General features: G+C 40.8%; 2 long non-coding RNA genes across 2 annotated transcripts in view; one reads left to right on the plus strand and one right to left on the minus strand.

The window, feature by feature from the left end:
* The window catches only part of LOC145505696 (uncharacterized), a 123,657-nt gene that overhangs the window by 86,466 nt on the left and 9,944 nt on the right, over positions 1-27,247 (minus strand). Inside the window, exon 2 of the long non-coding RNA XR_014053215.1 lies at positions 17,909-18,004. This is a non-coding gene — a long non-coding RNA (uncharacterized LOC145505696). The remainder of the gene's footprint in view (positions 1-17,908; positions 18,005-27,247) is intronic.
* Positions 20,327-21,553, plus strand: LOC145505684 (uncharacterized). The gene is made up of 3 exons (XR_014053210.1): positions 20,327-20,457; positions 20,752-21,188; positions 21,298-21,553. It is a non-coding gene; the product is annotated as an uncharacterized LOC145505684 (long non-coding RNA).

Here is a 27,247-nt window from a genome sequence, read left to right on the forward strand (position 1 = left end):
GTTTGGTTTCCACAGTGATTTCTACTCTTGCGTTTCCGTTCCAGTAAGCTGTTATATTCTGTTTGCCTCTCCAATTTTGGGCATGGTGATTTTTCCTGTGACCTCACTTCTCTACTGTATCTAAGAATTGTTGATTTTTCAGTTTGTTCAGATATTTACTTGTTAGTACAGAGTGGCAACTTCCAAGCTCCTTTCATGTTGGACTCAAAACTAGACGTCTCGTAAGTTTTTTTGACAATAGAATAAAACATGCTAATTCTCAGTATTTCTAATGTTTTAGGTTGCAGTCTCTTAACTAAGGTTTACTATATTTTGAAAGCTTAAAAGAATGTATCTTTAAGTAAAATAAAATTTGTAATATCCAAATATGTTAGCATTATTATATAATGACTTGCTATTGTCATCTAAAACAATTATATAAATCAAGCTCCACATTTAGTATTAAAAACATTTTTAACTTTTTCTTTTATATTGGAGGACAGTTGATTAACAATATTGTGGTAGTTTCATGTGTACAGCAGTTACTTTTTTAAACAAGAAAATTTCTAGTGTTTTCTCAGCAAGATTTTAAGATCAAGGAACAATAATATTTTCTGCACTGGTCATTAAGATCAACTTTGCAGAGTGCAATTTGTGTGACCATTTTTGTAGTTCTACAGTAAGGACAGTCTGCACTTTATTTATCTTATATTTTATTTCTTATATATACATGGGTTCCTATACAGGTTTAATAATATATTGATGTACTATTATAGTTTAGTAGATTTTTTTAAAACCACTGAAACTTTGGAGTGTGTTTTGATATTGGATATGCACATTTCTCTCCTCATTCCAACTTTATCTTCCCTTAAAAAACTCTGCTTTATGGTGATAAATCCCTCTTGATCATTATAACTTTTTAAAAATGTGTTGCTGGAATCTATCTGCTAACATTCATTATAACCTAATACCGTAAAAGAAATGTGCTTCTGGTTAATTTTAGGGTAAATTGCTAAATCTGATTTTTGTCTTGGGACTCTTAGCTTTTTTAATAAATTGGAAAACAACTGATATCTTTCTAAAGTGTAGATCTTTGATTATATTTTCTAACCTCATAAAGCTACTTATATTTTCTACTCAAAATATGAGTCAATCTTGGATGCATATAACTTATTATCATCTAGTTTGTCCAGATTTTCAAGTGTATTGGTATAAAGTTAGTACAGTATTCTGTTGTAATTAAAAAAATACTGCTTTATAGCTAGTTCTATCTCTACTGTCTTTACCAAATATTGCTTATTTTACTAGTCTTTCTAAAGAACAAGCTTTCAGTATTGTCAAGTTTACTACTTTTCTTCTCTATTTTTGTCTTTGCTCTTTATTAATTTTGTCCTTCCACTCTTTTGGATTTACCTTATTCTTTTTCTGTGTCTACTGTCCAGTTCCTGTAGCTTCAAGAGCCATTTTCAACAACTCAACCAGCTCTGCCAGCTGTCATGGCCACTTCATCATATGCCATTAAAACTTAATCTCATACACTGGGTGCAGACTCAGCAGCCTTATTTTGCTTCAGAATTGTGCCTTGGCCTTGTATCCTTCTTCTCCTAAATTAGCACTATCATCAGAGAAAATTCTAGTGGGCTTCATCCCATGCTGCTTACAAGGCTTGCCTTTCCTCCAGTTTCATAGTAAAAAACAAAGTATTTCCATCCTTTTTATTCTTCTTTTTTTTGATGTTGATCAAAAATTTTGCAATACTTCTTTGCAGTGTATTCAAATTCAGAAAAAAAAAAGCAAGTCTTCATACACACAGGCTCACTGAAATGTCATGATTTTAAACTATGTATGACCTTGAAAATGACCTTTTCTCCAACATCTTTAACACATGGTCAATTTGTCATAAGCTCTTCCTCACTACCACTTCCAAAGGAAACACCATCATTATTTGAAGAGATATCTGCACTCCCATATTCATTGCAGCATTATTCACAAGAGCCAAGATACGGAAACAGCCTAGGTATCCATCAATACATTGATAAATAAAGAAAATATGATGTATATACAAAGTGGAATATTACTCAATCTTAAAAAAGAGAAAATTCAACTGTTTGAGACAACATGGATAAAACTAGAAGACACTATGCCAAGTGAAATAACACAAGGACAAATAGTGCATGATGCCACTTACATGTGGACTCTAACAAATAGCTAAACAAACTCTCCCTCCACAGCACATTTTCCTCAGCAGAATCTAACGGCCCCTACTATTAGCTGCATCCTTTTCTTATTATCTGTACCAGATTAAAAACACAGGGAAATATGCATCTACTGATGTATTTAGATTATATTTTACCTTTTTCTTTTAAAATCATTCCTTCCACTTCTGGCATCAGAATCTCATTTTTTCCCTTTGGAGAAGTCCTAGAGATTCAGGTAGACTGTGTCTCCTCTCGAGGCTGTGTGACTTGGGCCTGGCTAGACACAGTAGTTTATATATATACTCCATATGTCTTTTGTACTCATTTCTCTTTTTCTTTTTAAGAATATTTTATTGAAACAGTTTCTCAATTAACAATGAAACAAAGTAAAGTTGACTCAAACCTGTCTAATCAGCCTCAAGTACTAGTGAAGCACCTCAAATATATACGACAAGATAGGACCCTTAGGTCATATTTCTGCCATTATGGAAAAAAAAAAAAAAAAGACAGACACAAGCAGGCTGTCCCTTGCCCTGGGAGCTGGCGTGGCAGCCCTGGCTTCTGCTACTTAAGGCATCTTGGAGGGCAGGCTCCCTAACATTTTGCATGGTGGGTAAAAGGCCCCCCTCCCAGCAGAGCAATGAACTAAAGGCAGGCCAGCCTGTTCCCTCTTTGTGCCAAGAGAGCCAGGTGGAATTTTTACATTCATGCCATGGTTTTTCCTGCCCCCAGGGTCTTGGGATAGGTTCTCTGTTTCCCATCATTTTCCCTCCAAATTTTAGTCTAGCTATTTTTTAATTAGCATCAGTAATATATTGCTACACTCAATATGGCAGCAAATCTGGAAAACTCAGCAGTGGCCACAGGACTGGAAAAGGTCAGTTTTCATTCCAATCCCAAAGAAAGGCAATGCCAAAGAATGCTCAAACTACCGCACAGTTGCACTCATCTCACACACTGGTAAAGTAATGCTCAAAATTCTCCAAGCCAGGCTTTAACAGTATGTGAACCGTGAACTTCCAGATGTTCAGGCTGGTTTTAGAAAAGGCAGAGGAACCAGAGACCAAATTGCCAACATCCGCTGGATCATCGAAAAAGCAAGTGAGTTCCAGAAAAACATCTACTTCTGCTTTATTGACTATGCCAAAGCCTTTGACTGTGTGGATCAGAATCAACTGTGGAAAATTCTGAAAGAGATGGGAATACCAGACCACCTGACCTGCCTCTTGAGAAACCAGTATGCAGGTCAGGAAGCAACAGTTAGAACTGGACATGGAACAACAGACTGGTTCCAAATAGGAAAAGGAGTCTGTCAAGGCTGTATATTGTCACTCTGCTTATTTAACTTCTATGCAGAGTACATCATGAGAAACGCTGGGCTGGAAGAAACACAAGCTGGAACCAAGATTGCCGGGAGAAATATCAATAACCTCAGATATGCAGATGACACCACCCTTATGGCAGAAAGCGAAGAAGAACTAAAGAGCCTCCTGATGAAAGTCAAAGGGGAGAGTGAAAAAGTTGGCTTAAAGCTCAACATTCAGAAAACTAAGATTATAGCATCTGGTCCCATCACTTAATGGGAAATAGATGGGGAAACAGTGCAAACAGTGTCAGACTTTATTTTTTTGGGCTTCAAAATCACTGCAGATGGTGACTGCAGCCATGAAATTAAAAGACGCATACTCCTTGGAAGGAAGGTTATGACCAACCTAGATAGCATATTTAAAAGCAGAGACACTACTTTGCCAACAAAGGTCCATCTAGTCAAGGCTATGGTTTTTCCAGTAGTCATGTATGGATGTGAGAGTTTGACTGTGAAGAAAGGTGAGTGCTAAAGAATTGATGCTTTTGAACTGTGGTGTTGGAGGACACTCTTGAGAGTCCCTTGGACTGCAAGAAGATCCAACCAGTCCATCCTGAAGGAGATCAGTCCTGGGTGTTCATTGGAAGGACTGATGCTGAAGCTGAAACTCCAATACTTTGGCCACCTCACGCAAAGAGTTGACTCATTGGAAAAGACCCTGATAGTGGGAAGGATTGGGTCAGGAGGAGAAGGGGACGACAGAGGATGAGATGGCTGGATGGCATCACCAATTCGATGGACATGAGTTAGGTAAACTCCTGGAGTTGGTGATGTACAGGGAGGCCTGGTGTACTGTGATTCATGGGATCGCAAAGAGCCGGACACGGCTGAGCGACTGAACTGAATTGAATAACCTGTATCCATCATCACAGAACCACACATGGAAGTTTCACAGCCTTTAAATTTCCATGGTTCACCTATCCTTTTCTCCCTCTCACAATCTCTTATGACCAAAGATCTTTTCACTGTGACCACAGTTTTGCCTTTTCTAAGTTTCACATAGTTGGAATCATGCAATATGTACATAGCCTTTGCAGACTGGCTCTTTTTCACTTAGCTATATGCATTTAAGATTCTTCCATGTCTGTTCATGGCTTCATAGATTTTCTTTCTTATTGCTGAATGCTATTCCTTTGTATGGACTCAAGGAGTTCAAAAGACTATAAGCAGAGAAGCCAAATGGTTCATCTATTGGAAAACATCTTGGTTGATTCCAAGTTTTGGCAATTAAGAAAGAAACTGTTATAAACACCCACATTCAGGTTTTTAATAGAGATATAACTTTTCAGTTGCTATGGGCAGATACCAAGTAGCATGATGACAAGATCACTGTATGATAAAAGTGTTTACTTTTCTAAGAAACTGTCAAGTATCTCACTAGCAACAAATGAGAATTCCTATTTTCTATATCCTCACCAGCTTTGGTATTTCATTTTTTGGATTTTAGCCACTTGAATAGGTGTGTATCTCATCGTTTTAATTTAAAATTCCCTAGGGAGACCTGGCATGCTGTGGTTCATGGGGTCGCACAGAGTCGGACACGACTGAGTGATTGAACTGAACTGAATGTTATATAACATGTAGCACCTTTTCATGAACTTACCTGCCATGTGTATATTTTCTTTGTTAAATCATAGTTGTTTTAACTAATGACTGAAAACCCAAATATCTTGTCCTCCTGTGTTGATTTATGTTGTCTTTTTCTTTTGGGGCTCTTGACAATTTAGTCTTTTTTCCTGGTATGCCAAATTATGTTTTATATTAACATTGGGCTTATTTTAGGAAACTATAAAGATACCTCCACTCTGGATGTTGTTATCTTTCTTTTGAAAAGATCTCTTTTTGCTCACAGCAGACAGTTATGGTAGGGACTGGTAACCTTAGTCCATTCTCAGTTTGAGCTCATTCAAAGGGGTTCTCAGTCTTTGTGAAGACTGGTCTATTTCTGGCTTGTCCTTCCTCTATGGGTGCTGCCCTTTGAAATTACCATGTGACCATTCCCAAGTACTTGCACTGGTCAGGCTTTATATGCAATGGTTCCCTCAGCCCTGTGAGACTTAGCTTGTCATTCTCTTAGTTGTTTCTTTTTGCTTGAGCTTTTGCCACTTGGCTTCTCTGCTTGCAGTCTTTTGAACTCCTTGGCTTCTCAGCCCCTAGGCTGTAAGATTTGAATCAGCAAATGCCCCAAGGAGAAAAGCTGGGCCAAATGTCAAGCCTGTGTCTGTTTCCCTTCTCTCTAGAACTTGGCCCACACGTCTTTGTGTCTCTAACATTCTGATGCCTTCAAACAGATGTTTTTCTACTTTATCCAGGTTTTCTAACATTTCTTCAGACTTCATCTGATCTTATTTTATTACTGAACTATCATCACAATTATCCCTAGAAAGAAAATTTTCAATTTTATGTTTTAAGTTACTTTATTTCCTATATTTACTCAGTTTCTACAGATACCTTTTACCTGATCCTTCAACCTTGTTTCTGTATTACCAGTAAGATGGAGGTAAGGTGGAGGCTAAGTATATTGGGAGGAAATCACTGATGAATTATATGTCTTGTTCTTTTATTTCTCCTCTCCTTGTCTACTCTGGCAGCCTATATTGGCCTTTCTTGATTTGACCCGGTGGCCCAAATAAGGAACCCACTCTGGCAAAGAAAGATCTGATTTCACTCTCAGAAATGTCTGCATGATAGGATTAGCTAGATGATGAACACCATGTCAGATTTCTTTGGGTGAGACATTTGCAGAATTGTGCAAGCTCTTTAATGTGCCTTCTGCCAATACTGCTCAGACTATTCAGCTTTTCTAAGGTTCTGGAGGTTTAACCTTTCTACTTGCATGTCAGATGAGCCCTTCTCTCTTTCCTGAGCTTATTTGTGAGAGGTCAGCCCTTGGTTTTTCTCTTTCCCCATCCAATCATATTTGTTCATGAATTTCAAAAAGTCTTCAAGATCTCTCTCTTCCCTCCCTTTCTCTCTTTTCTCTTTTTTTAACCAATGCTGTTAAATATTAAATATATAGTTGCATATCTCTTAATTACAATGGAATATTAGAAGGCTAAATCATTAAATATGAACCCCACCAACCTATGACTTGCACAACACTCTCCTCCAGGCCTAAGGCTGTGATATCCATTGGCTTTCTTACAATATCTTATACGTTTCTAAATTTGTAATGATATTTAGTTAATTTCTGAGTTATGTGACAATAAGAAATCAATCAAATTAGCATTATAGTACTGCGGCTTAGACCCAAGGACCAGAACCAAGGACTACAAAAACCTGTAAACCAGTAAGTTCCAAGTATCCTTTATGTTTAACAAGTGCTGAGGGTGAATGGGAAGTGGGGGAAAAGGATGTCAACTTCATATCACAGATCCTTGTACGAAAATGAAAACGAAAATGCCATAGCTCCTAGTTCAAGTCATTAAAATCTTTTTATATAAAGAAGAATAACACATAAGAAAAACAATATACCCTATATGATGGAGTCAATGGATAATTAATTACCAGGTCAGGGAGGACAAATTAGACTTGCTATGGGATTTCATTTAAAGAAGGGTTTCAAAAAGCACTGCCTTCTTCTGTGAGGACCTCTTAGATGAGGTAGGATTTGAGTCTTGCATAAGTATATAAGAAGGACAGCAAAGAGCCTTCAGGGAAGGGACTATACACAACGTCAGGAGTGAGCACAGAGGGCTTATGGAATAGGGAACAAACCTGGCTGAACATATGAGTACTACAGGTTGGGGGACCTGAGAGAAAGGCTGGATGAGGTTAGTTAAGTGAAATAGAATTAGACTGAAGAGAAATAGATGGAAAGACAGATGGAAGACTGTGGAAAGCTCCTGAAAATGTAGGTCCATCTAGTCAAAGCAATAGATTTTTCAGTAGTCATATATGGATGTGAGGGTTGGAACATAAAGAAAGCTGAGCCCTGAAAAATTGATTTTTCTGAATTGTGGTGCTGGAGAAGACTCATGAGAGTCCTTTGGACAGCAAGGAGATGAAACCAATCAATCTAAAAGGAAATAAGTCCTGAATATTCATTGGACGGACTGATGCTGAAGCTCCAATACTTTGGCCACCTGATGCAAAGAGGCAACTTATTGGAAAAGACCCTGATGCTGGAAAAGATTGAGGGTAGGAGGAGAAGGGGGCGACAGAGGATGAGATGGTTGGATGGCATCATCAACTCAATGGACATGAATTTAAGCAAACTCCAGGAGACAGTGAAGGACAGGGAAGCCTGGCGTGCTGCAGCCCATGGGGTCGCAAAGAGTCAGACACAACTGAGCAACTGGACAATAACAACAAGAGGAAAAAATAAAAACAAACAAAAAAGAGGTTGATAATTCATTCAAAAGAAAGAAGAAAGAGAAGAAAAATAAAAATAAAGGAAAGCAGAGAGATACACTGAAATTTGGGCTTCTGATTAATGCTAGCTTGGAAGAATGTACCAGCATCACAGTTAAATCAGAGGTGCAGGACTTCTAATCCATATTCTCTCTTATATATGGCAAACTCAAATGTGGAAAGGTTCTGAGGGACAAGTTTCTTGGGAATTAACCCTGCTTCATTCTGAACCTCCTTCCTCTTATCCCCAAGGTTCAGTTCAGTCAGTTCAGTCGCTCAGCCATGTCAGACTCTTTGTGACCACATAGACTGCAGCACGCCAGGCTTCCCTGTCCATCCCAACTCCCAGAGCTTCCTCAGACTCATGTCCATCGAGTTGGTGATGCCATCCAACCATCTCATCCTCTGTCGTCCTCTTGTCCTCCAGCCTTCAATCTTTCCCAGCATTAAGGTCTTTTCCAATGAGGCAGTTCTTTGCATCAGGTGGCCAAAGTTTTGGAATTTCAGCTTCAGCATCAGTCCTTCCAATGAATATTCAGAACTGATTTCCCTTAGGATTGACTGGTTGGATCTCCTTGCAGTCCAAGGGACTCTCAAGAGTCTTCTGCAACACCACCAAGATTTGACCAGATGAGAACTGATCCTTTGTTCTCTGACTCCTCCCTGTCTCACAGAGGTGTCAATTCAATTGTTGATACACTTGTAAGAATATATTTACCAAAGGATAAAGGATGGAGGGGCTTCCCTGTTAGCTCAAGGGTAAAGAATCCACCTGCAATGCAGGAGACCTGGGTTCAATACCTGGGTTGGGAGATCTCCTGGAGGAGGGCATGGTATAACCCACTCCAGTATTCGTGCCTGGAGAATCCCCATGGATAGAGAGGCCTCGTGAGCTACAGTCCATGGGGTCACAAAGAGTCAGACATGACTGAGCGACTAAGCACAAAGGATGGAGATCAAGTCGTTTCTAGTACTAAATGCATATCATAGTCACTGCACACACAACACACCTCACCTATACCGTGTATACTATTATGTATAAAATATTACATATTTTGGTGCTAACTTCCTGATTTAATTGACAAGGAAGCTAAAGCTTAGAGAAGTTTCACAATTTGCTCAATATCACTCAGCTGATAAATGAGAGAGTAGCTCTAACTACCCAGAAACACAAGGCATCCAGTTGTTCAATACTTCAGAGTTTCTGAGAGTTGAAGGTCCACCAATAAAACACATGAGTCACATTTTCAGAGAGCTGTAACTCCAAGTTTAAATTACAATTATTTTGAAATGTTCCCAGTAAGAGAGGTTGATAGGGTCAAGGAGTTTTGGAATAAATTGAAACAGTTGGAAAAGTTTTGTAGGAGTTAGATTTTGACCTCTGGTTTAGAGGAAAGACCAGTAAATGTTTTGCCAAACGAAGTAAGAAAAGCTATTTCAGGCGACTGACAGAAAAGCCATCAATCATTAAAGAGTCATCCTCACTACTCAGAAACAAAAGGTCTTCTTAAGGCAACCATCCATCCAAATTTCCAAGGTTCCTTTGAAACGCATGCATCTGTGATTCAGAAATTAAAGTTTCAAATCATAACTGACAACTGCAGTGGCTATTACCCTTTGCCCTTAGAAACCACCACCCAAACTTCCAGGAGAATTTTCCTTACTGTTTACTCTGTAGAGTCTTAGTCCCTGGGTTTCAGAGATTTCACTTTGTTTTTGTAAATTTCATTGAGGTATAAAATACACACAGAAAAGTTTATGAATCTCGATTGCTTTTGACATCCAGATCGCTCAAACTCAAGTCACAGAGTACATTTCAAAGAGATAAAGAGCATTGTGATTTCTTTACTTTTTTTTGTTTATCATTACAATCACAACTTGCCATTCTGTTATTACACACTATTTGTGTTTGCTGGTTTAATGTGAGTCCTCCCTTGGGAAAAGAGATTGTATTTAGAATTCTAAAAATGTCATGTTTCCAAACCCTACAACTGTGGGAAAGCCCCTGGGCTTTGGTAAATTCATCCAGGTGAAAGATTTCAGCTTCAGATGTGACAAAACCTTATTCTGTCCAGATGTTCCTACCCAATTCATCTTGCTTGATTTATTTTGAACTTCAAAAGACCAAGTATTAATCACAACTAATATAGGACAACTCTGTAATAAACATATATTTCATACATGTTAAATATATTAAACATACAGTTCATAGAAAAGTATAACTATTAGAGCTGCATCTCTCTTCGATCTGAAAACTATCTTTTCAAAAAATTTGAGAGTGATGCATGGGTAGCAAGGAAGGTCAAGAGAGAGGAGATACATGTATACATATAGCTGATTCACTTTTGCTGTACAGAACATAACATTGTAAAGCAATTGTACTCCAATAAAAATAATTAAAAATTAATATTGTAATTTTTTTTAATTTGAGAACATAAAACAGGTATCACTATTCATGAAAATTTTCATCCACATAAACAGTCAATATCTTTCATATCCCACCTTCTTTATCCTCTGGTTCTTATAATATTCATTGATAGTAATTTTTACAGCTTTAACAAAAGAGAGGGTAGCTTCATTATGGAAACTAAAAAGATAACTCGATACTCTGTTTTTTTTTGATTTGTAGATTTTTTTTCCCTCATTCATAGAAATCAGAATTGATGCACTAGTAGTAATGAATTACATAGAGCAGAAATAAAAAGCTGAGTAAATATGGTATTTCTTAGGTTGTAATGAGGGAGATAGTTTTTCAGAACCTTAAGATGTTATACATCGTAAGAGACATCTAAAGTGAGTTGAAGTCAAACCACAGTCTTTCATTCATAGATAATTAAAATGATCCCATGTTTCAAGACATAAGTCAAGGATTTTCAGGAGTATAGTAATCTTTAATGGCTAACCTTCAGGAAATTTTCTTTGCAACCTGGGAAAGGTACTGAAAAGAAGCTTATGGACCAAGAAGAGAATTTAATGGGCTCTTAACCCCTTTCAATTGAGGTACAAGATGTGGGATTAGGAAATGGAGCAACTATTTAAGTCTCTTCATTCTATTTTTCACTCAGCTCAGAAAGAGTCCAGTTCGCAAAGCACAGTCACTTGAAATTGTATGTGCGTCGTCATTTCTTTGAGTACTGAACTTTCACACTTATGAGAGTCTTCTATAGATATCTCTAGAAACTAAAACCTCGATTTCTTACCCATAAATTACTGCATTATAGTGATATGAAAAAGAGAGATTTTTGATGTTGCAACAGTATCACAGAATATTACATTGAAATAAATGAACATTTCTTCTGGGCTGAGAGTACTATAAAATTAAAATGCCAACAGTAAATGGTAAAAAGGTTAACATCCTGACCTTGGCTATGTTTGTTACTAATGGGTATTATATTAATTAAACATGCCTCCTCAATAATTATATGAAGAAGCTGCAAAGCTTTTAAGACTCCTGCTAATCCAGCACCCTCTGGTTACTTGTTTTCTAATTTGTTCATTTTAACTAATTATGCGAATTAGAGAAAATAAACATGTGAAAAATCTCTCTGAGACTCTGACCTCCAAATGTTTTGTATCAGATGGAACAACCCCTGTTCTAGCTCAATTATTCAATTTCTAGAATAGATTAAAGGATTAAAAAGGCTGATTTATTTACTTGTGAATAAGCAGATATATCTTGAGCTTTCATACTTTTCATGGTGACTTCTCAAGCACTAAGTATTGTCATCCTGATCAAGTCCAAAGAGGATTAAAATAAGATAAATGCATAATGAATGACTATACCAATTTTTACTAAAAGCTCCATATAGGATCATATTATGATCATGCCAGAGAAGAAAGAATAAGACAGTTTTGCATGTACTGTTTTTGGCAAACATTAATGACCTCATAAGTATTACAGTACACATGAGAGGAACATCCTGCATTTTATCTTTTTTTTAGAGTAATGAACTTAACATAGAGGTCTTATATTTTTTGTTGTTTATGTTGTGTACTTTTGTTTAACCCTTTTTTCTTTCTGTTTAACCCATTTTCAGGTCCATATTTCCCACTAAGGATATGAGGGCAGATTTCTTTTAATGCATCCATGGTAGAATATAGAGAGAGTTACTGGATAACCATCCTCTCCAGGTCACCTAGCAGATAATGATCGTTATTCCAACTTAGATTTAATGGTGCACCATCCTGCCCAGTGCCCATAAACAAAAAAGCTGGCATGTTTTTTTCTCCTGTGGAGTAACGCACAGTGGGAAAATGAAAGCATCCCAGGTAGTAAAACTTCCCTTAGCCCAATAACTGAATCAATATTTGTGGGAAGCTGATCCAATGCTTTTTATTGTTTTTCTTTTTTTCCCCTTCTGATTACAAAAACATAGTATGCCCAATGACAAATTTGGAAATTTTAAAAAATAACAGTCACTCATAACTCCATCACTGAAAAGATCTACTATACATATTTTAATATAGTTTCTGCTCCTTTTATTTTTAATATGTTTGAGATTATAAAATATACAGTTTGTACCTAGTTACCTTGCTTCCATTAATATTACAATGAGCATTTTCTGATGTAATGAATAGCACATGAATAACATAATAACATTAATGATTTTAGGGCTATCCAACAGCCCACTATATCTGATGATGTATAAATCTCTGTTAATTCCTCTAACGTTGTACTCTGAGATTGCTTTGAGTTTTTTGCGGTTATGTATAACATTGCTCTACATATAAACTTTGCTAGGAAACAATGTATTTTGATATTGTTGAATAGGGAATGTTTTTCTATATTTAGTGCAGATCCTGGCCGTATGATAATTTTCAGTATTTGGCCACCCTGGACAATTTGAGCAGTTAAATATATATAGAAACAAATTATAATCATTGAATAAAACAGAAAGCCATGAATACATGCCAATATAAATAAACAGATGGAGAAAATAATGCAGAATAGGATAGGTACTCTTATGGTTACAAATTATCTCCTGATATAACACCTATTACAAAAATGGAAAAATAGTAAGTTTAGAATGGTCAGTAGCATTTTAATCAACTTATCAAAGGTAAACACTATCAGTAATAGAACAAAGGAAAACATGTGCATCTGATAGGATGGGCATATAATGAGAACACAACACTATTTCTGAAATACTTCAGCCAATGATGCATTAACTTTAAACTAACAGGAACACCCCAAATTAACAGATGTTCTACGAAATAACTGATTTATAGTTCTGTAACTGTCAAGGTATGAAATACAAAGAAAAAATGAGGAACTGTTCCGAACTGAAGGAAAATGCAAAGACACAACTAATAAATGTTACATGTCAAACTCACTGGAATCCCTTTGCCAACTGAAGAAGCTTGAATGAGGACAACTATCAGATCTGTTAATTTCCAGACTTTGGTTTCAGGAAATATAGTCATAATATAATCTGAAAATAATGATGTTTTCCTCTTATCAAATCTTTCATGTCTTATTCACTAGTTGGAACTTTCATTAACTTTTTTTCCCTTAAATATTCATGAAATAGAAGATATTCTTGTAGCATTTATGACTTTAAAAGACCATCTCTGATGTTTAACTGTGAAAAACATCAGAGTATGTATGCTGTTTGTGGCATACTGAGAATATACTTTTCCATTTCTAGATTAATATTTTTCTATCATAAAAAGAGACCAACTGTTTCTCTGTATCTATTAAGATTAATGCATGATTTCTCTGCTTTGGGCTATGTGATGTGATTAGGTATATTAGCATATTTCCGTATAGTAAATAATTTATACACCCTGGAATAAATTTTCACTTGGCTGCAGGTAATTAATAGTTAAACATCTGCTGAATTAGATTCAATAATATTTACTTTCAATATTTCACCTGTATGTGAGAAACGTATCTATTTTTTTTCATTATGCTTTTCATTCAATGTTTTAGTATGCGAGGATGCTAACAAAATAGCATAACATTACATGGTTTTCTATGCATGTTAGAACATGTTAAAAACAACTGACATATCACAGATTAATTTTAAAATCATTATTTTATAATTTTATTTTTAATAATCCTTTTCTTTACATGCCCTAGATTAAGGTTACAGTAAGTACAGTAAAGGGCTGGAAAAGAACGGAAAAGATCAGTTTTCATTTCAATCCCAAAGAAAGGCAATGCCAAAGAGTGCTCAAACTACTGCACAATTGCACTCATCTCACACGCTAGCAAAATAATGCTCAAAATTCTCCAAGGCAGGCTTCAGCAATTCGTGAACCATGAACTTCCAGATGTTCAAGCTGGTTTTAGAAAAGGCAGAGGAACCAGAGATCAAATTGCCAACATCTGCTGGATCATTGAAAAAGCAAGAGAGTTTCAGAAAAACATCTACTTCTGCTTTATTGACTATGCCAAAGCCTTTGACTGTGTGGATCAGAATCAACTGTGGAAAATTCTGAAAGAGATGGGAATACCAGACCACCTAACCTGCCTCTTGAGAAACCTGTATGCAGGTCAGGATGCAACAGTTAGAACTGGACATGGAACAACAGACTGGTTCCAAAAAATAGGAAAAGGAGGACGTCAAGGCTGTATATTGTCACTCTGCTTATTTAACTCATATGCAGAGTACATCATGAGAAACGCTGCACTGGAGGAAGCACAAGCTGGAATCAAGATTGCTGGGAGAAATATCCATAAGCTCAGATATTTAGATGACACCACCCTTATGGCAGAATGTGAAGAGAACCTAAAAAGCCTCTTGAGGAAAGTGAGAGAGGAGATGAAAAAGTTGGCTTAAAGCTCAACATTCAGAAAACTACGATCATAGCATCTGGTCCCATCACTTAATGGGAAATAGATGGGGAAACGGTGGAAACAGGGTCATACTTTATTTTTCTGGGCTCCAAAATCACTGCAGATGGTGACTGCAGCCGTGAAATTAAAAGACACTTACTCCTTGGAAGGAAAGTTATGATCAACCTAGATAGCATATTGAAAAGCAGAGACATTACTTTGCCAACAAAGGTCCGTCTAGTCAAGGCTATAGTTTTTCCAGTAGTCACGTATGGATGTGAGAGTTGGACTGTGAAGAAAGCTGAGCGCCGAAGAATTGATGCTTTTGAACTGTGGTGTTGGAGGAGACTCTTGAGAGTCCCTTGGACTGCAAGAAGATCCAACTAGTCCATCCTAAAGGAGATCAGTCCTGGGTGTTCATTGGAAGGACTGATGTTGAAGCTGAAACTCCAATAATTTGGCCACCTGATGCGAAGAGTTGACTCATTGGAAGAGACCCTGATGCTGGGAAGGATTGAGGGCAGGAGGAGAAGTGGACGACAGAGGATGAGATGGCTGGATGGAATCACTGACTCGATGGATATGAGTTTGAGTGGACTCCGGGGGTTGGTGATGGACAGGGAGGTCTGGCGTGCTGCGATTCATGGGGTCGCAAAGAGTCTGACATGACAGAGCGACTGAACTCAACTGAACTGAAAGGGCTGTATGACTTTGAAGCTGAATAGTCCCTGTCACAATGACTCAACACTACCCTTGTAGCACTAGCTCATCGCTGAGGCTTACCTGGGTGCCTTCGGCCGGGTGAGTCCCCCCAACCCCTCCCGTTTCCAGGCAAACTTCTGAGACACCTCCGCACAGGGTCTGGGCTCTCCAGTCTCTGATCACAAAGGTGTCTGACTTCACTGAACATTCGAGACAGTTCCTCTACCTCAAACGTGTTGCACAGGATGTGGGAAAGAGACACATCAGAAGTGCCGGCACGTGATGTGTGACCCCACCAGCCCTTTCTTAGAAATCATTCAGCTTCATAAAGTACAAGCTCTCACAGCCCAACACTACCAGCTGGTCCAATTAGGCACTGCCTGGGAACACCCCGTGTTCAGCTCCAGGGAAGGCACATAGAGCTAATGATCCAGGCCCAGAAATAAGATCTTTTCCTGCAGTTCTCCTGAGGTCCTCACCCGCATCTCTATCCAAGTGGCTTCCCCACTAGCTTTTCCTCCCAAAGCTGCAGTTAGAGACCATTAGAAAAGAATGGTGCTCAAAAATAATTTCAGGCAATAGAACTGTCCAGAGTACTTTACGGAATCATGCACTGGTTTCAAAGCAGGTGCCATTAAGGATGTCTCTCCTCTTTTGTGCACTTAAACCACAGATTAAGAATGAAAACTCTTCAGTCCAAAAGGACCTGGAATAGCAATTACTTTTTGTCACCTGACCATTATCGATGAAATACCACCATAACTCTTTCTCTGTAAGACCAGTTCTTAAAGATTTACTCCATCTCCAAACCTCAGGCTCTGAACAACCACAGTACACAAAACAAAGGTGTGCTCTGCTTTGGAATGAATGACATCTAAAAGGCCACCACTGCTCATGAAATTAGCTGAATTAAACCGTAGTAGGAAACCAGTTGTTGTTTTTCTTCCAGGTAAAACTGCTCCTTTTCTTATGTTCCTGTGACACCCGGAGTAGTTTTCCTTTGAAAGAGAACGTAAAAGCTACACAAGCAGCACTGTGTACAATAGCCAGGACATGGAAGCAACCTAGATGTCCATCAGCAGACGAATAGATAAGGAAGCTGTGCTACATATACACAATGGAATATTACTTAGCCATTAAAAAGAATACCTTTGAATCAGTTCTATTGAGATGGATGAAACTGGAGCCCATTATACAGAGTGAAGTGAGCCACAAAGAAAAACACCAACACAGTATACTAATGCATATATATGGAATTTGGAAGATGGTAACGATAACCCTATATGCAAGACAGAATAAGAGACACAGATGCATAGAACAGTCTTATGGACTCTGAGGGAGAAGGTGAGAGTGGGACGTTCTGAGAGAATAGCATTGAAACATGTATATTATCATATGTGAAACAGAACACCATTCCAGGTTCAATGCATGAGACAAATGCTCAGGGCTGGGGCAATGGGATGACCCAGAGGGATGGGATGGGGAGGGAGGTGGGAAGGGGGTTCAGGATGGGGAACACATGTAAACCCATGGCTGATTCATGTCAATGTATGGCAAAAACCACTACAATATTGTAAAGTAATTAGCCCCCAACTAAAATAAATAAATTTATTAAAAAAAAAAAAGGTATACAAGTTGCAGCATCAGTCACCCAATATTGCTGCAATATGCATACTGCCGTAAGAGAGGTCATTTTCAGTAAGTTCATATCCCAAAAGTTTACGTACATCTGTGCCTTTCATAGATGAGGTTAACTTGGGTAAAAGCAATACTTTATCACTTTCTACAAAATGGCCCTAAAACAGACCGAGAAAAAAACTAAGAAACGAGGTGTTTGCACCTTCTCAGACACCGGATCCTCCAGGGAAGAGGCCTTACCACACGCCCAAGGTCTCAGAGTGGTCAGACCCCCTGTGCTAGCGCCCCAGGCCTCCAGAGAGCTTGAGGACCCTCAGAGGAGCCTAGTGGGGCCCCCTCGGCTCTCAGATCCCATCAGGTCAGTTAGTCAGTCTCCTAGTCACTTTTACTGCCACGGGTCCCTGGCTCACACGGTTCTGATTTGGGCATCGCCACGTGGTATCCAGATGGATGTGGAAATGGTGCCCCCCCCCAAGCTGCTGCCCCAGGACCTTACCCTGGCTATCCCTAAACTGAAGGCAGGAGGAGTCCAAACCTAAAACTCTACTGTCCCGCTTTAATACCAGAGCATTAATCTCGATCCCCCCGCAAAATACCCATCTGTGCACCGAATTCAATCCATCCTCCCACCCCTCTCACCAAATCTGCAGCATCTGCACTCTGACCCTCAAGCTGGGCTGGCCACCTCCTGCTCTGCCCACTGCATCAAGAGGAGGCCCTGCAGGCCTGCAAACTGAGCGGCCAGGGCTCCGTGCTCTCTCCCCGGGACCTACACACTCAGGCCACCCCAGACACACACCCCCAAGACTGCTACACCACATCCTCTGCTGCCGGCGCACAGGCCTGGCTCTCTGCCCCTCCCTCCGCGCCAGGTGTGCGGACTGACCTTACCTCCCGCCCCTCAGCCTTCACCTCCTGGAGTCAGGGACCGGGTCCAGCCAGGGTCTGATACAGAACAGGAACTGCATTCACATAAGTCCACTCTGCCTGTAAATACAAAGGAGGAAAAAAAATCCCATTAGGGTACACTTAACAGGGAAAAAAAAACCACCGACAAACTGCCTAAATTTCCCTTTTCCTTCATTTCTTCCTCTGGCTGCCCCCCAGTCAGCTTGCTGGACCTTGGGGATGGCTTCCTGACCCCCACTGCTCACGTTCAGAATGACTTCTTCTACCTGGACAAGGCCAGCTTTCCCTTCCTGTGGGAGAGCTGATAGATTTCCTGTATGCCAACCATTGATTTTTATGAACATGAGTAAGAAAGATGAGAGGAAATTACTCTCTTAGCTGCTGAATAAGGTACAGTTCTGGGCACATTTCACAAATACTTCTTACTATTTGATACTTTACGTTAGACGAGCTGCTGACACTAGTCCCGAGACACACGAGAGGAGCCTTGGAACACCGCTGACACACTGGTCAGCGTAAGGGATGCGGTCACTCCAGACCTTGACCCAGAGCAGTTCTCCCCAGTACAGTGGAACCTGGGACCCAAGATGCCCCTGGGCTGAGGAGGTCTGTCCCAGCTGAAGGGCTGGGCAATCTGACAGTGGTTCCTAGAGGAGGCAAATTCACCTGAAGTAATATTCTGGAATACAAACTGGCACAGCCACTATGCAGAGCAGTATGGAGATTCCTTAAAAAAACAGTTATCATATGATCCAGTAATCCCCCTCCTGGGCATACATCTGGAGAAAACTCTAATTTGAAAAGCTACATGCATCCCAGTGTCCATAGCAGCATACAATAGACGTGACTTTTATATCTTAAGACAACCTAAATGTCCAATGACAGAAGGATGGATAAAGAAGATGTGATATGTACATATGTACAATGGAATATTGCTCAGCCATAAAAAAAATGAAATAATGCCATTTGGAGCAACATGGATGGACTCAGAGATATTATCATACCAAAAGAAGTAACAGAGAAAGAGAAATACCATATGGTATCACTTAAACATAGAATCCTTAAAAGTAATACAGATGAATCTACATAGAAAACAGAAACAGACTCACAGACATAGAAAACAAACATATGGTATCAAAGGGGAAAGGTGCGGGGGATAAATTAGGAGTCTGGGATTAACAGATAGATCCCACTGTAAATAAAACCGATAAACAACACCGGCAACAAATAAACAACAACAGCAATGACATCATGCCACTTGCAGCAACATAGAGAGACCCAGAGAACATTACGCTTAGTGAAACCAGTCAGATAGAGAAAGACAGACACTGTATGATATCACTTTTACTGTATAGCACAGGGAACTCTATTGAATATCTTGCAGCAACCTATAACGGATCACCCTGCTTTATACTTGAAACTAATACAACATTGTAAATCAACTACATGTCAATATAAGTAAATACGTTTTTTAAACATTTACTTACCACTGCACAGTGACAAAGCAGTTTGCACAAGTGTTTTTCTAATGTAACATAAAATTTCCCGAGGGTTTACACGATGACTATTGGGGTGGGCAGAATTAAGACAACTTCTAAGTCACACTTGGTACAGGTCTACAACATGGCTTCAAGAGCAAGTATTTTTTTACAACAGCAGGAAAAGTGATAGAAGTTATAAACATATTCCCACAAGCAGAGTGCTGGCCATCCTGTGTCTTGCCCTGAGCGCACACAGTTAGGTAAAGGTGAAAGGAAGAAAGAAAAGGGAACCACCATGTCACTTTTAGTTTAAGTGGAGCTGTCGGAGCTGCTGCGACACGGCCCACCTGCAGCTCCAATAGATCCACTTGAAGGGCATCCACTCATCAGCCTAGTTTAGGCCCAGGCTGTAAGGCCCAAGGAGTCCCTTTGGGGCGAGTCTTTGGCAAACAGGAAAGAGCAGCAGGCAGGCTGCGGAAAGGCACCCTGCGAAGACTGCATCTGCAACGCTGTGTCTGTCCCTCCGGAGAGCATTTAAAACACTGACTAGACAACGCAGGTGAAGGCTCCGCTCTGAACTTGAGAAGTTTGGCTACTTCAACATGTTACTCACTATCTGTTTTCCCTAATGAAAGTACTGTCTTCTGATGTCCTGAAAAACAAGCCACCACTACAGCGAGCTTCCCAGGTGGTGCTAGAGGCAAAGAACCCGCCTGCCAATGCAGGAGACTTCAGAGATGCGGGTTCAATCCTTGGGTCAGGAAGATCCCCTGGAGAAGGAAAGGGCAACCCCTTACCCCCTCCAGTATTCTTGCCTGGGAAATGCCAAGGACAGGGAAGCCTGGCGGGCTACAGTCCGTAGGTCACAAAGAGTCAGACAGGACTGAAGCAACACACACACACGCACGCGTATCATGTTAGAATGAACTAGTGCTCTGGAGAAAAGATCAAGCCGGGCGAGAAACAGTGCTGCGGCTGGGGCATACTGTCAACGGTGAGAGCAGGCTCTATGAAGTAGGCAGCCAGCACAGACAACAAAAGAACATGCAGGTGACAGGAATGGGAAGCTGGGGCCCTGAGGGAGGGGCCTGCAGACCCAGGAGCTGCAGGAAGCCGGCGGCGGGGTGGAGCGGATAGGGAGCAGGGATGGCAGCGGCCGGAGGTGAGGGCAGGGATGTGTCCACCGCGGGCCCATCCAGCGCCCTGGAGACCGTCACACAGAACACCTGCATCTTTGCTGTATTCTGAGCTGAGCTGCACAAACGTAGCTGTAATTCGTCCTGGCATTTGGAGTGGGGAAGGGCCTTTCTGCAGAGAAGTGACTAGCTGATGTGCATGTTCCAGGGTCACCTGCCAGGTGCGCTGGGAGGGCAGAACGGGGCGCTCTGGAGGCCTGGGCACTGACCGCAGGAGCGATGACCACGAAAGGCCGAGGCTGCAGCGGTAACTGGGCATGAAATCGTCAATTTGGGGATGCATTCGTAAGTTAGAGACCATGGAATCACTGACAACTGGATACTGGAAAGGCTGTGAGATATATAAGGGAACAGACAACTAATGAGGTGGAGAGAGAGAAAAAAGAGGGGAGAGAGGACACAGCTAGTACCCACCATTTTAAACCTACAGCAAATTACCTAATATATTTTGGGAAAAAAGACATTTTCAGTGCCTCATAGAAGCCAGAAAACATGTTAAGGACTTCACCTGAGCAAACATTGTCTAGAAAGCTCAACGCTGAGGTGGGAGCCGTCCTCACTGTACAGACCAGACGGGGCACACAGGTGAGTCGCCCACTTCGCAGCTGACGCTCGGCCCGGGCTGAACCCAGGCCACCTCCCGCCCAGGCGCCACCGGCAGTCTTTTTCACCGCAGTGCTCCAGCTTCCTCTAGGTCCCTTATCAAATCCGTGTGCTATAGCCACGCGCACACACGAACCCGCGCACCCCCGCGCTCCGGCGCGCAGCTCCCCAGCGCCATCTAGCGGCCGCACCGAACCTCACCGGGCAGTGGAACCGGCGCAGGTGTTCCGGGTCAGAGCCCACAGCGATCACAGGTGAAGTAAGGGGAAGATGCTGTTACGAATATTCGGGAGGGATAGGGACCCCAGAAGTGACTGAAGATCAAATGGAGGATTTTGCCATGCCCAAGCCATTGCCTGTATGTTTTACGTTTAATCAGTAACTTCAGGGCTTTCTCCTCCCACGTTCATTCCTTCATTCTTCAACTTGTTACAGGTTCATTTATACCGGGTATACACCATAAACTCTGCACCTCTGACCACTCAGCACTCGGCCAAATTTGGCAACATTTGTGATAAAGCCGTTTCTTGTTGTTTAGTCGCTCAGTCATGTCCAACTCTTTGCTACCCCATGGACTGTAGCCCGCCAGGCTCCTCTGTCCTTAGGCTTTCCCAGGCAAGAAGACTGGAGTGGGTTGCCACTTCCTTCTCCGGGGGCATTTTCTCGACCCAGGCATCAACCCCACCTCTCCTGCATTGCCAGGAAGATTCTGTACCGCTGAGCCACCTGAGAAGCCTGAGACAGACTTGGGGAGGGGGGCAAACATTCCTGTAATATGGTCATTCATCCAGTGCAATAAACTCAGGGGTGGAGCTGCAGTGTCAAAGAAACAATCAGCTGCCCTGAGGGCCGGAGGAAGGCTCGCAAAGAGTTGCTGATTCTACCGTTTCCATCTGCCGCCCTTTAAACCGAGGCACAGCACTGGATTTAATTTTTTTTTTTTATTGGGGTATTAGGACAATAATAGTTGCATAAATTGAGAAGTCTTCTTTCACCCTCTGCTTTCTACACAATACTGTGTAGAGATGATTTTACTTCTACATTAAAATGTGTCATAGATGTTATGAAGTGACTCCACTTGGGTCTAGAGATTAAAGAGGGTGGATTACTTGCAAATCTGGTTTGGTTTTGTTTTTCGTTAATATAAGGAAATTTAGATTGAGTTGGAAATTCTCCTTGTCCTATTTTGGTAATATGTGGCTGTCAACAAATTTATACTTTTCAACTAAATTTTCAACTATAGTGGTGTATCTTCATCTTTTTCTCCAGATATATGCCCAGGAGTGGGATCGCAGGGTCATATGGTAGTTGTATGTTTAGTTTTCTGAGGAGCTTCCATGCTGTTCTCCGTAGACGCTGCACCATTCCTATTCCCATCAGGAGTGCAGAAGGGAACTGAGCCTCAGCTCTGCTCTCCTGTCTGTGACACAGCCACAGGCGGTCCCTAGGGATGCAGCAGCCAGGTGACAGGAATGACCTACAGGTGCTGAGTATTTCAGGCTTTATGATGATGGCATAATTCAAAAAGACACGCGCACCCCAGTGTTCACAATAGCCAGGACGTGGAAGCAACCTAGGTGTCCATAGACAGAGGAGTGGATAAAGATGTGGAATGTGTCTGTGGTATGCGTATGGAACATTGCTCAGCCATAAACAGCAATGACATCATGCCACTTGCAGCAACATAGAGAGACCCAGAGAACATTACGCTTAGTGAAACCAGTCAGATAGAGAAAGACAGACACTGTATGATATCACTTATATGTAGAATCTGAAATATGACACAAATGAACTTATCTACAAACCAGAAATAGACTCACACACGGAGAACAGACTCACACGCATGGAGAACAGACTCACACGCACAGAGAACAGGGGGGGATAAATTAGCAGGATGGGATTAACATAAACACATCACTATATATAAAATAGGTAAACAACAAGGACCTACTGTATAGCACAGGGAAATTTACTCAATATTTTGTAATAACCTAAGAGATAGATTATGAGAAAGAACATATAAACATATATATATATATATATATATATATATATCTGAATCACCTGAAACTAACACAACATTGTAAATAAATTATATTTCAACTAAAAATATATATAGTGGTATAAATGTGTTCATAATATTCTTTTTTCCTTCAATATCTGTAGTATTTGTGTATGCGACTTTTTTTTTTCTGTTTTATATGTATATGCTACTCTTACATTGCCAATATTTTTGCATTTTCTTTTTTCTTTTCAGTCTAATTAGAATTTTATTAACATTCAGAAATTAGGTTTTGATTTCATTGACAGTTTAAGTATTTATTTTCTATTTCATTGAAATATGATCTTATTCTCATTTCCTTTTTTAAAATTTAAAATATATGAATATATGTTTCATACATGTGTAATACAGTTACATTAATCCATCACAGTCTGCATTCCACCCTGTCATTTCCTCCCTTCTTATACTGGATTTAATGTATTCTTCTCTTTCTAGTTTTGAAGTGGAAGATTAGGTCATTGACTGCCTGTTTCTCTTCTAATATAAATATTTAAAGCTAAAATGGATGTTCAATCACTGTCTCAGCTGCATGTCACATATTGTGACGTGTTACATTTTCAGGTTCACTAAATAAAGTATCTGGGATTGCCCAGATCCATCTTTATTATTAGTTCGCAGTTGATTTTGCTGCAGTGGGAGAGTAAACTCACCCGAGAGACAAGTCATGAGCCGTGCCGCAGGAAACGTGTCACCCTCGTGCTGTTCTGACTATGCAAAGTCCTCGCTGTCAGAAGGATGCCCACTGCCACCGAGAAGGAGGGCGATGTGAGGGATTAGCTACATGACTGTGAGGTGGACAGGCCACAATCCACAGGGCAGGCCAGCCGAGACGCAGGCCAACTGGAGGCTCAGAGGGGGTAGGAGCCCGGTGTCAAGGACCAGCTGCTGGCAGAACTCTTGAGGGAAAGTCTTCAGCTGACTGAAGGAGCCTCACCCACACTGTGAAGGGCAATTCGCTTGACTTGAAGTCCACTGATTTAAACGTAAATCATCTAAAAACATAAATCATCTAAAAACACCTTCACAGAAACATCTAGAACAATGTTAATGGCCCAGCAAAAGTGAATAAAGTTAACTATCAGAAGCGACTTCTGAACGCCCATCCCAAAGCAACTTCTCTCTTGTCTGACTGTCTTGTGTCCCTAGGCCTGTAAGGCCATTCTCATCTCTTACCTGAATTTTTAGAACCCTCTTGAACTACTGTTTAGGATCTTATGATGTGAAAAATCATGACCAGAGCCTTCCAAAGCATTAGCTCGCATTTTCACTCGCATTATGTCTGGGATGTTTATGGATGTGGATCCTCTTGAAAACAGAGATTGTGTGTTGTTTTTCTCCAGCTCCTACCATCTTGTCTGAGAAAAAGTAGAAATAAAAACCCACTGACTCCACTGCTGCCTTTCCTTCAAAACGATGTGCTGAGCTCATGTGGGCAGGAGAACAAAGTCTTCACAAGCTCATGTGTTCACAACGGCTTTATCATTGCTTTTGCCTGCCTCCTGACAGCACACCAGGACAGTCTGTTACAGAAATTAGAAACAGTTGATGGCAAAAGATGAGGGAATTGACTGGAATACCAGCTCCATGAGGAGGCGATCTTATAAGTCTTATATATACTCCAAGACCAGCCACAACTCCAGACATTAGACAAACTGCCTTGACCTGAGCAAACATTCTCTGTGTTGCCAATTAACACCTTGTGGCTGATGCCTTTTTTGCTAAAAAAGAAACACAGGAAATATACTGCCAGATTATAGCAAATAAAATGAAAATTATGACAATTTTGTTTTGTACTGTAACAAAGCTTATTGTGCCTTATTGAATTATCTTAGTGAATCATCTCATAACTAAACTGTTGCATATTTTAACATATAACTGAATATATACTGTACATTTTAACAAGAAATGGTACATTTAAAAAATCTTTCAGATGTCTTTATAACCCTAGAAAACATAAATTGTGCATATTTTTTGTTTTTAAACATCTACTCTATATGAGTGAAATGAAAACTAAAGGAAAACCATCAGTTTCACGCCTTTATACCTGTATTTCAAGGGCTAAAATCTAGCATGCTTGTTTTTCTTTTTCAGGTGACTATTTGAAGAAAGTTCCAAGACTGCTTACTTAACTCATTTACACAAGCTTTTTGGCAACAGTATAACCGGAACTCTTTACTAAAAGACACTGCTATAATGATAAAATGCATATTTTCTTTAAGGACTAATATTTCATTAATTCCACACAAAACTATTATACTCCCTACTGAAATGCTTTCAGTTTCAACTTTTATTTATTTTAAGCTTTTCAGATTTTAACTTTTATTTATAGGCTCAGAAGAGGGGTTGTGTTGGGATTAAAGAAGGATCATGGTTCTGTGATTGTGTAACTAGAATATCCATACAGATGACGTCTGGTGTGGAGGTATGACCACATCACTCATTTTCAAACCCTCAAGTCCATCCTCTCATGTAACCCATGTACACACGTGTGAATCCAAACCAAACTAGCTATCATGTGAAGGGGCAAGGAGAAGGGAATCCTGCTAGAAGACTTTCTGCAATTATCCCATTTTCCCCGCAAACTTGGGAAGTGGTGTAATGCAAGTACTTGCTTTCCCTGCACAGGACCTGGTTGGAGACTTGAAGAAGAAGCTTTCCAATCACTTCAAGGACGTCATGGTCGGCCTCATGTACCCCCCACCCTCATATGATGCCCACGAGCTGTGGCACGCCATGAAGGTAGAGCGGGTCACCCAGTGATATACTGCCACGTGTGATCGGCGGCGGAGGGGGACATGTCAGCAAAGAAGAAATGAGAGAAATGCTTGGGGTGAGGGGGTTGTCATGAAAGGGGGGCCTCCGTAGCCCAGCGGCAGGGTCACTTGACTCTTCTTTTGAGCAAACTCAGATCCACGACCCGGCCCTGTGCAGAGCTGCCAAGACGAAAGAGGAAATGAGCTGCTTTGGGGGCTGTTTGCATTTGTCTCTGTCCCAGTATGGCTTTCAGCTTCCCTGATGGCTCAGTGGTAAAGAATTCACCTGCCAATGAGGCAGGCGCATGTTCGATTTCTGGATCAGGAAGAACTCCTGGAGGAGGGCATGGCAATCCACTCCAGTATTCTTGCCTGGAGAATCCCATAGACAGAGGAGCCTGGCGGGCTACAGTACCTGGGGTCACAAAAAGTAGGACACAACTCGGTGACTAAACAGCAGCATCAGCCCGTTTGTCTTCCTCTGTTAAGTGGAAATGTTAGCATTCTTGTGAATCTCTGTAAACTATTGTATCAATTGGGCTCATAAAGGAATGAGTCAGTAATGCTGAGGCAGAGACAAAACATAGATGACATCTATATTTTTGCAACCCTAAATTAGTCCTTTACCAAAACTACTGCTCAAATGTAGCAAAATCTTGCTTCTAAAGGATCAGAACAATTCTTTCTTACAGGCAAGTCATGAAAGAAACTGACTACAGATTTGTCAGAGGTTTGTTGGCTAGGGAAGGGGGGCAGATGACTTTCCAGATCTTTCCAAATGCTGAATGAAACACCAGCAGAGACGCTGCAATCACTCCAGGGGGATGCCTGCCAATGACCTGATTTCCCCCATCTGGAAACAACACGAAAAGGGAAAGGAAGACAATTAGGGAACCTGGCTCATGGCCATCGTATTCACAAATCAGCACTGTGGTTTGTTATAGTCGCTAACTCATGTCCGATTCTTTGTGACCCCATGGACTGTAGCCTCCAAGCTCCTCTGCCCATGTGATTTCCCAGGCAAGAATACTGGAATGGGTTGCTATTTTCTTCTCCAAGGGATCCTCCCCGCCCAGGGATCAAGCCAGCGTGTCTTCCTTGGCAGGCAGTTTCTTTACCGCTAAGCCACCAGGGCGGAGAAGGCAATGGCACCCCACTCCAGTACTCTTGCCTGGAAAATCTCATGGACGGAGGAGCCTGGTAGGCTGCAGTCCATGGGGTCGCAC

This window comes from Giraffa tippelskirchi, chromosome 1 (assembly GCF_054371585.1).
Source record: "Giraffa tippelskirchi isolate mGirTip1 chromosome 1, T2T-mGirTip1v1.2.pri, whole genome shotgun sequence".
In the NCBI taxonomy this organism is placed as follows: Eukaryota; Metazoa; Chordata; class Mammalia; order Artiodactyla; family Giraffidae; genus Giraffa; species Giraffa tippelskirchi.